Here is a 10,948-nt window from a genome sequence, read left to right on the forward strand (position 1 = left end):
CTTGGTTGAAGCACGAGGAACATTAGAGTTCTTCGATTTCCCTCAGTTTCCTCCATTCCCCGGTGGTCACCCAACTCTACAAGCATCTTGGGTAAGTCCCTTAGGCTCCTCATGGCATGAATTCGTGATTTGGATGGTCGATTTTGTGGAGCAAAGTTAATGAGTTTTGAAGTTTTGGACAAAAAGAGGATTTAGATGAGATTTGAGTTGAGAATCGAGTTGCTAGGTTGATGAGTGAATCCTAGACTCGATAAACCATCTTAAATATATTCCCCTTTGGATTGGAGAGGATTGTAAATCAATTTGGCAAAGTTTTTCCCCAAAATAGAGCTTTTCTGGAAAGTTCGGAAGTTCCGCATAATTTTCCGGAAGTTCCACAGTCCGGTACTTCCGTAGAAATTCGTGGAACTTCCGCAGAAATTCGCGGAACTTCCACAGTTACTGTTCATCAGGCGATTTGAGGCTTCTAAAATTCATAATAAATTCTCTGTAGCTCCAAAAATTATGAAACCAATTTTTTTATTTCATAATAACCTAATATACCTATTAAAAATGTCCCCAGCCATGAAAAATTTAATTAATTTTATGAAGTGAATTAATTAGGATAAAGCTTCGTTAATTCACCGTTGGTTCTTTGCGAGTCCAAAATTAATGAATCCAATTTTGCTAGTTTCCTTATGACTTGTTCTATCAAGAAAAAAAATATTTTCATCCATTATATGCATATTGTGGCATATGTTTGCACTTTATTCATACTCATTGCATTGCACGCGTTGATCCTTTTTAGAGAACGCCGAACTGACGATCCCAGCGAGCGAGGACGATCCCGGCGCACCTCGTCTTGGTGAGCCAGTGCATCAAGGCAAGCATCTAACATATTGCACCCTGTCAGTTGAATTGAATAAAGTCTAAATATTGATAAATTATGCTTATGTATAGGTTTGCATATATAGGAAGTCGATGTCGGGCTTTTATGGGTACAACCTATGTTGATTGCATTGTCTCTACCTTGAATTATTGTTGATCTATATCCTTGTAGCCTGGGTTTATTCATGATAAGGTCTAACTTAAAAGTGATGCGAGATGCTTAGAAATGCATAGATCCTCGGTAGAAGTCGAGCGGTGGAACGTCCCATCGTTCGCGAGCTATAGGTTAAATTACTTTCACAATGGTTACCGTGGTTGATTGTTGGTGTTGGTTGTATGAGTGGTGAGTATGAGACAAGGTGTGGGCGGTGCTAGGAGGTGTTTTGTCCTGCCCGGATGTGGAGTTCCCCTGGGTAGGTCGGTAGAGGAAACCAGACACCATAGACCTCTTTGCACCGGTTAAGCACCAATTGTCGGTGTAGTCGGCTTTAGCACTTTCCTTAGTCACCACATGACGATCTAATGGTAAGACGAGACGTGTACTTTCGCAGTTGTGGCTTTTTGGGGCTTGAACATCGACGGTGTGAGCGAGCAGGCTTGTAGTGGTACTAGTTTGCTCCGGGAGTAGTTCTAGTACCGCTGCGCCGAGCGATGCATGCCGCAAACTGTTGGGGCTGGTTGGGAAAGGTTGACATGAGTACCCCCTCGTATGATCCGGCATGGTCATGCAAGCCGTATGGTCCTCAAGTCGTGTGGGTTTAGAAGTATCCCCCTGCATGGTGTATAAACAGTTCGAACTGCCGCGCTCTTGGTCATGAGCATGCCATTGCTTATCCGCATTGGTACGAGATGGTTGGTATGTCGGTTCGAGGTGGTTTTGGTTCTTACAGCCATGTTTACGTTTATTTTAGATGCATTATGTTTAATTGTTATTGCAGGGTAAAATGGTATGTTTGGTTAAGTATATGTGCTCACACGTATATGTCTAGGTTGCTTACCGCATATGTTTTACTTAACCTTGTGGCTTACTCTTGCTAACAGCTCAATGCTGAAAGTGACTAGAGGGGGGTGACTAGGCTTTTCTGAAAATTAAAACTAAAACAGCGGATTAAATCTGCCGGATACTCCGGTGAAGGTCAGATACTCTGGTCTGGTCCGGAGTATCCGGTCTAGTCCGGAGTCTCCGGTCTATACAGGAATTCTAGAACAACTACGAATTAAAGCAAATAGCTAGAATCTAAGGTTGAAGCTAGGTCTACTGGATATCACAGAGCTAGAATAACACTTAACACTAGCAAGATGATCACTAGAGCAATTTGTATGATGAATCACAAATTTCACACAATAAAACAAATTGCACGAATACGAACACAAGGGATTATCCCGGAGTTCGACCACCTCACAAAGAAGTGCCTACGTCTCCGTTGAGGAGCTCACAAGAGCCGGGTCTTTTCCAACCCTATCTTCTTCTAGCGACCACCAAGATCAAACTAGAAATTATTACTCAATTCGAAGATGTTTACAAACTTTCCGTGGCACTCCACAAGTTTGGGTCTCTACGGGCGATGCCTTGCCATCTAGAAGCACAAAGCTTCAAGAGAAATGATCGCAGCGAATGTTCGATGAAGAACTCAATGCTCAAGTGGCTTAAACCCTCTCCAAAATCAAACTCTCTAAATTTTTGCAAACTTTGCACTAGATGTGGTTGGAGGGTCTTTGAATGCTCTTAAAGTGCTCAAGAGGTCTAAAGTTCACCAGCAATAGCAAGCACTAAATGCCATGGGGTGTGGGAGCATTTATAGCCCTCTCTAAAAAACTAGCCGTTACTGTTTTGTCAGAACTGACCGGAGTATCCGGTGAACACCGGAGTATCCGGCCCTAAATCCAAAAACGGCATCAGTACGGTCACAGAACGTGCCAGAACTAGCCGTTACAGTTCTGTTAGATTACCGGAGTCTCCTGTGAACACCGGAGTCTCCGGTCCTGACATGGCTTCCAAAAACATTAAGTCCGGAGACTAGCCGGACCCTCTGACCTCTCTAGGTAGCGGAGTATCCGGTGCACACCGGAGACTCCGGTCCTTTTTATCAAAAAGATTAAAAGCTAACCGAGACTCTCTGCCGGAGTCTCTCTTGGAGACTCCGGTTAAAACTTAATTTCTTACCGGAGTATCTGGTGAACACCGGAGACTCCGGCCCTTTTCAATTAAAATAAACACCTAACCGAGACTCTCTGACGGAGTCTCCCTCGGAGACTCCGGTCTGTTAACCCATAAATTACCGGAGTATCCGGTGTACACCGGAGACTCCGGTCTTTTTCCAATAAAAATAAACCGTAACCGAGACTCTCTGCCGGAGTGTACCTCGGAGACTCCGGACTAAATACTGAGTACCGAAGTATCCGGTGAACACCGGAGTATCCGGACTCAGTGAAATTTTGCAGAATAAACTCGGTGTCCGTGGGTGATTGTGTCTCGCAGCTAGTTGGTTCTAAGGGATATCTTGAGCATTGAGACACTAACCAAGCAATCAAATGCAACCCTCTTAATAGAGCGGCTATCCTAGACTCAATTTCAAAAATAAAAGAATTTAAATCCTATTGAGTACTCTTCGTTGATTCTCCATTTGTTTCGACGGGCGTCAAACGTCACTTATCTTTTCAACTAATGCTTAAACCTGTTCATAACTTAGATAAGCATGTTAGTTCCTTAATCGTTTTGTCATCAATAAGCCAAAACCCACTTAGGGGGCCTAGATGCACTTTCAAATACATAACCTTTGGAGTCGGGATATTATATACCCATATCGTGTAAGTCTTGCGAGTATCTTCATACTCAGGGTGCTGCCATTAAGTTGATGCAAGTGTTGCGGGTGAGGAAGAGGCGACTTTCGGCTACTTTGTGCCTGCCGACCAGGGTGGTAGGCAAGAGTAGTGCATCCTACTCTGAAGGTCATGCTTTTGGGACGGTGCCTAAGGGCATACGACGCCATTCTCTTTTGTTGTTTATAAGTTTAACTTTCCGCTGCGTAGTTTTTTGTGGTTAGGAGTTGTGGGGTTTTGTCTCCTCCTAGCTCGTTTTTGTTGTAAATTGTTAAAATCAGTTGCATGCTTAATACTTGTAATGTAAATGTTTATTACTCGCTCTTTATTAAGCTATGTTGCGATGTACATGTTGGAAGGCATGTGTTCCGATCCTTGGCCACAAAATATGTGCCGAGACTACCGGGATGATATTCTGGTTAATCATCGAGGTTGTGATTATGAATAATGATCCTCTTGGTGATTAATTAGAATATTATTTGGACGGTTCCTCACAACGACCAGCAGTGTTTCCTAATGTTGCACGCTCCAGCCCCGGTGGTCATCGAAGTAGCTGTGCGTCCACGGGAGTTCCAGGAGCTGACTCCATCACTTATGCCGTGGATCTCATCACAGCACGGAAACCGTGTTAACTACACATTGGTGCTAGGAACATTATCATAAAGATGACTTCCAGCGTGGCTTATCCCTGCGACTCTCATGAACATTTGCACGGGTTCGATATCGGAGGGCTACACCGTGGTCGAAGTAGACGAGACAGTTGACCAGTACCGTCATGTTGAGGTGGACTACCCTGCAGAGGAGGGTGCGAATACTATAGAAGAGTACGAGCACACATTCATCGCATGGGAGAAGGTCTACATAGTGTTTCCACTAGGGACAGCTCCCGAGAATCTCTACTCTCCACTTCATCTCGAGCCGTCGTCGCCTTGAAGATCTCCCTCTCCTCAGCCATCTCCCAAAAGAATTCTATCTCCTCAGCCATCGCCTCAAAGAAGTCCATCGCTCAAGAAGACAGCCACTAGATAAGAAAACAAGATTAGGTTCTGCAACATCCAAGCAGACGACATCATCTAAGAAGTTGGTGGCATCTAAGAAGTTGGTGGAACTCAAGGATATCTATTCACTCACTGCTGAGGAAACAAAAAAGATTATGAACGCCAGTGTCACGTCTCATTTCCATCCTCCACCACCTCCACCGAAGCTTGTGTGCCTGAAGATGCCTTGAAATTTTTCACAAAAATGGCTAAAGCTGAATAGATGAGGGCGACTTCATGTAAGTCGCCGATTGACTATGAATGTATCAACAAGAAGCAGGCCAAGAGCAAACCAAGCTCAATCATTAAGGATGCTCCAAGAATTGCAGTCTTCCTGGCTGATTCAATAAAAACATTACAGGAACTAGCACGACTTACTGTGGGAGTAGATATAGGAGTGGATATATCAAAGTTGGATGTTACATGGCCGTGAGTTGAGCAAACCTTTGGTCAAACCAGATATAGAAAGAATTCTTACAATTCAAATGTGTCGATTACAGCAATAGTACTTGGAGCAATCCAGACAGGGTTTTCAAGCATTCCTCGTAAGATACAGAGATGAATATTTCCTCAAAGGGGATGGATTCTTCTGGTTGGAATTCTTGCACTTCAATGAACTGTATAAGGAAGATGACCTCGATGTGGCTATAGTCAAAGCGTGGACTATGTAAGAGACTTATGCATATAATTCATGTTATATGATATTGTACCTTGAAATTGCATAGCTAACTTCTCTCTTTCGTAGAATGGAGATCCAAGTATACGAACAAGACTTAGATAAGAAAGTATGATTCATTGATCCTGGGCTTGTGAACTAGAAACTTGTAATGAAGAATCCAGACTTCACCGAGGACTACTTATTGAAGTGTCTGCTTGACCACCAACATGAGAAATTCGTACTCTTACCATACAGCTATGAGTACATGTTTGCACGCCAGGGTGTCCTCATTTTATGGGCAACTTAATTCTAATACTAATTTTTTATAGTGATATATTCTGTAGTTTTCATTAGATTCTCTTTGTCATCCACCTAGACTTGAGCAAGATCATTGTCGGTGTATTCAGAACCAGGGGTCCCTAAGTCCCGAGACCCGGCCGGCCATCCGCCACATGTCACCACCCTGCAAGGTAGGAAGACGCTAAGTCCCGGGAGAAGGTGTTTGGGGCCGCCGCCTCTGGTTCCCGAGCACCCTAGTTCCCCGATGATCCGCAGATGCTCGGGAGAGAGTGCTCGGGGCTGCACGCGCCAGCCCCCGAGGACTCGGTTCCCCGAAGGTCCCACCGAAGTGCTCGGGAGAGAGTGCTCGGGGCTGCATGTGGCAGCCCCCAAGGATTTGGTTCCCCGAAGGTCCCACCGAAGTGCTCGGGAGAGAGTGCTCGGGGCTGCACGTGGCAGCCCCCGAGGACTCGGTTCCCCGAAGGTCCCACCAAAGTGCTCGGGAGAGAGTGCTCGGGGCTGCACGTGGCAGCCCCCGAGGACTCGGTTCCCCGAAGGTCCCACCGAAGTGCTCGGGAGAGAGTGCTCGGGGCTGCACGTGGCGGCCCCCGAGGACTCGGTGCCCCGAAGGTCCCACCGAAGTGCTCGGGAGAGAGTGCTCGGGGCTGCACGTGGCGGCCCCCGAGGACTCGGTGCCCCGAAGGTTCGCGCAAGATCATTCGACGACCCGAAGGGTCCCGTCGTCAGGGTGTCATCCAGTCAAAGGCCCAATGCCGCATTTAATAGGCACGCGCGGCCTGACATCCTGACATCCTGACATTCTCAGCTGCCCACGCCCCAGTGTCAGACCCTGCCATGTACTGGCAGGGGGGAGGCGTGGGTCCATTAAATGCACGGGTCCCGTCCCGTTTCATCCGGGTGCCTCGGGATAACGTTGCCAGGATCAAAGCGCTCCGTCAACCACCCCGCCCTATCAGAAGGACAAGACGGGGTGGGCGCACCGGGCACCTCTGAGGCTGCCCGGTGGGCCCCTTTTATGGCGCCCAGAGGCTTCCGCAGCGGCTGGTGGTCGAATGCGCGCCGCATTTCTCCACCGCCCCTGTCACTTCGCCAAGATAAAATGATTACGCCTTTTTCTCCGTGGCACCTTGGCATTCGCGTCCCCTCTTTCCCATTCAGGATATGTTGAGGTCGACGCGCCTATAAAAGGAAAGGATGGAGAACACTAAAAGAAAGAGAGCAACAGCCCCCGACCACAAGACGACCAAGAGACCAGACAACCAACAATCTCCGGCGAACCAGGCCAAAGATAGATCGACAGACACTCGAACCAGCTCAAGTTAAGCTAGAACATAAGAGCCTCAAGCTCTTTGTAAACAGTTCTCCCCTTAGAACCAGATACCTCCTTGAAGAATCCCCTTCAAGGATAAATATAGCGCTCATACAGGAGTAGGGTGTTACGCCTCCGTGCGGCCCGAACCTGTCTAAAACCCGGCGTACCCACTTTTCCTTGCATTAGGGTGATCGTCTCCCACTAGCCATCGCATTTATTTCCGTTCCCGCTTATTTCCCACACAAGCTTTTCCAGGATCATCCCCCCGGCCGAATCTCTAAAAAGGGGTCTCTCGGGATCCCTGCGACAGGAGTTCACTCTCCGACTGTTTGTTTGTTTCACTTTTTTTTCCACAGGAAAAGATGGCCGGTGGGCACCGTCTCCAGCGTTCCGGCTCCACTTCCAGTAACGGAGCGCTGCCCCACGACCGAGAAAGCCCCGTCGCTGCTGCGTGCCCGCGGCAGCCGCCATCCACGCGCGCGGTTTTTCCCGCCCAAGGGGATCAAGGCGCTGGGCCCATCAGCGCCGCCGCCGCTGTCGACGTACTTTCCGACCCCCAGCAGGTGGTCGGGACCCCGGCCGCTAGGTCCGCCTCTGGACCACGTCGGGTGCCGCCTCGGCGCAGGCTCGCTTTCAGTTAGGCCAGCCCAGGGAGCGCGTTGCTTACAGCACATGCTCTCCTCAGACACCCGCCCCTTCAGGCCACGCCAAACACTCCGGAAGGCCGGTGGATGCAAGATGTCGTCGCTTTGGTCGGCACTGCTCGTCGCCAGGTGCAGGCCGGGAGTCCTCGCACCACTTCTCAGCACGGTACCGCCAGAGCCGGCTCCTCAGTGGGCAACACCCGCACGGGCCGAGGGGTCTCCAGGCGGAGCGCCGTCCCCCTGGCCATGTCCGAAGCCCGGGACCTTCGTTTGCACCTTAACGAGCGGAGGGGCCACGAAGATGCCCGAGTCACTCTCGAACGTCAGCGGGAGACCCGGCAGGGGGTTGGGGCAGAGGACCAGGCTTCCTCTCTCCCGGCCCACGACCACCGGGGATCCCCGGCTCGCCGCTACTCGCCACCGAGAACCCCCGCTCGTGCTGCGGGGTACGGCACCGGTTGTCGTGCCTTCACCACCGAGCTCCACCGGGTGAGGTGGCCTTCCAAGTTCCGCCCTGAGCTGCCGGAGAAGTACGACGGGTCCATCGACCCCGTCGAGTTCCTCCAGATCTACACGACGGCCGTCCAAGCGGCCGGAGGCAGCGAAAAGGTGATGGTAAACTATTTTCATGTTGCCTTGAGGGGTTCCGTCCGCTCTTGGCTTATGAACTTACCCCCAGGATCTATCGGCTCCTGGGATGACCTGTGCCACCAATTCGTGGCCAACTTTCAGGGCACGTTCGCACGTCCCGGTTTGGAGTGCGACCTCCACGCCGTCCAACAGCAGGAAGGGGAGACGCTACGGCGATTTATACAGCGTTTCAGCCAGGTTCGCAACACTATTCCGCGAGTGGCCCCCCATGCTGTTATTGTTGCTTTCCGGCAGGGCGTCCGTGATGAGCGGATGCTCGAGAAGCTAGGTACGCACGAGATCGAGACCCCTGCGGAACTTTTCGCACTGGCCGATAAGTGCGCCAAGGCTGTGGAGGCCAGGGCGTGGCATGCTCCTCGCCCCGCTTCCGATCAGCCAAGTTCTTCCCGCTCTGATAAGCGGGAAAAGAAAAAGAGAAGGAAGCGCGAGGCCGCTCCCGTTGAGCTAGCCCAAGTCCCTGCTCACAGAGAGCCGCAAGAGCCCGATCACCGGCAAGAGCGACGGCCGGGTGTCGATCGGCGCCCCGTCAGGTCCCCTGCTCGGGCTCCTCCTCGGGCCTCTGTGCCCGCGAGGGCCCCGGCACCGGCTAGGGCGCCAGCTCCAGCAAGAGCCCCGGCCCCTGGCCGAGCTCCTGCTCCAGCGAGGGCCCCCGCTCGCGCGGGGCCCGAGCCAGGTAAATGGTGTCCCATACACCTGACCAGATGGCACGACCTCACGGAGTGTCGTACGGTCAAAGGACTCGTAGAGCAGCGCCAGAGGGAGCGCGACGAGTCCCGCGGAGGAGGCGATGCCGAGGTCGTCCCCAACAACGCCGAGCTCGGCTTCCAGGAGCCCGAGCATACCGTCGCCTTCATCAACGGGGGCGCTTACACACCCTGCTCGCGCCGTGGCATCAAGGTCATGCGACGCGAAGTATGCTCGGCAACCCCGAGCGAGGAGGCCACAAGACCCCTAAGGTGGTCGGATGCTCTGATCACGTTCAGCATGGCTGATCACCCCTCCAGTACTGCAGCCGTGGGACAGCTACCTTTGGTAGTATCCCCCACTGTCTGCAATGTCAAGGTCGGCAGAGTGCTGATCGACGGTGGCGCCGGCCTCAACCTCCTTTCCAAAGAGGTTTTTGAGAAGCTGCAAGTATCCTCCCGACGCCTAAAGCCGTCACTCCCCTTCTGTGGAGTAACCCCCGGGCACTCCCTGCCCCTCGGGCAGGTTGAGTTGCCTGTCACGTTCGGGAGCCGGGACAACTTTCGCACGGAGTGCGTCCTCTTCGATGTCGCGGAGCTCCCTCTCCCCTACAACGCCATCCTCGGGCGTCCGGCGCTCGCCAAGTTTATGATGGCCGTGCATTATGCATACCTTACGGTTAAGATGCCCGGCCCCGCAGGCTCTATCTCCGTGATCGCCGACTCCGGCGGCGCTGTCTCCTGCGCCGAACAATCATACATGGCTCTGGTCTCAGCGCAGGCCGAGGTTGATGGCTCTTCAGGGGGCCCGGGACCCTCTTCATCCAGACCCCGACTCGCCGCCGACACCTCTGTTCCAACGAAGGAGGTCGAGGTGGGCGAAGACGCTACCCAGGTTGTCCGTATCGGCAGCGACCTGGGCAGCAAATAGGAAAGCGCGCTCGTCGCCTTCCTCCGGGCTAACGTGGACGTGTTTGCCTGGCAACCGTCCGACATGCCCGGGATCCCTAGGGAGGTGATCGAGCATCACTTGGCTGTGCGTCCGGACGCCCGCCCAGTGAAGCAGAAGGTCCGGCGGCAGGCGCCAGAGCGCCAGGAGTTTATCCGCGAGCAGGTCCGCAAGCTCCTCGACGCCGGATTCATCCGAGAAGTCCTCCACCCCGACTGGCTAGCAAACCCAGTCATCGTCCCGAAGGCCAACGGCAAGCTTCGCATGTGCGTGGACTACACCGACCTTAACAAGGCTTGTCCTAAAGATCCCTTCCCCTTACCTCGCATTGATCAAATCGTAGATTCAACTGCGGGATGTGATCTTTTGTGCTTCCTAGATGCAAACTCTGGGTATCACCAGATTCGCATGGCCGTAGGGGGCGAGGAAAAAACTGCTTTTACTACCCCGGTAGGGACTTATTGCTACATGTCAATGCCTTTCGGCCTGCGCAACGCTGGATCATCCTTCCAGCGCGCCATTCGTATCACTCTTAACTCGCAGGTTGGCCGCAACGTCGAGGCTTACATCGATGATCTCGTGGTCAAAACCCGAGACCGCGCCACCCTGCTCGAGGACCTTGCCGAGACTTTCAACAGTCTCCGCTCTACCCGCCTCAAGCTCAACCCGGAGAAATGTGTCTTCGGGGTGCCGGCGGGCAAGCTCCTTGGTTTCTTGGTCTCTGGCCGAGGAATCGAGGTCAATCCGGAGAAGATCCGGGCCATCGAGCAGATGCGACCCCCGGTTCGACTCAAGGAGGTTCAGCGCCTCGCCGGCTGCATGGCAGCCCTCGGGCGCTTCATCTCCAAGCTCGGGGAGCGAGGGCTCCCCCTCTTCAAGCTTTTGAAGAAATCCGGTCGTTTTGACTGGACGTCGGAAGCCGAGCAGGCCTTCCGCGACTTAAAGAAGTACCTTACCTCGCCACCCGTTTTGGTGGCTCCCTCCCAAGGTGAGCCCCTACTACTTTATGTTTCGGCCACTCCACAGG

This window comes from Phragmites australis, chromosome 2, assembly GCF_958298935.1.
Source record: "Phragmites australis chromosome 2, lpPhrAust1.1, whole genome shotgun sequence".
Lineage (NCBI taxonomy): Eukaryota > Viridiplantae > Streptophyta > Magnoliopsida > Poales > Poaceae > Phragmites > Phragmites australis.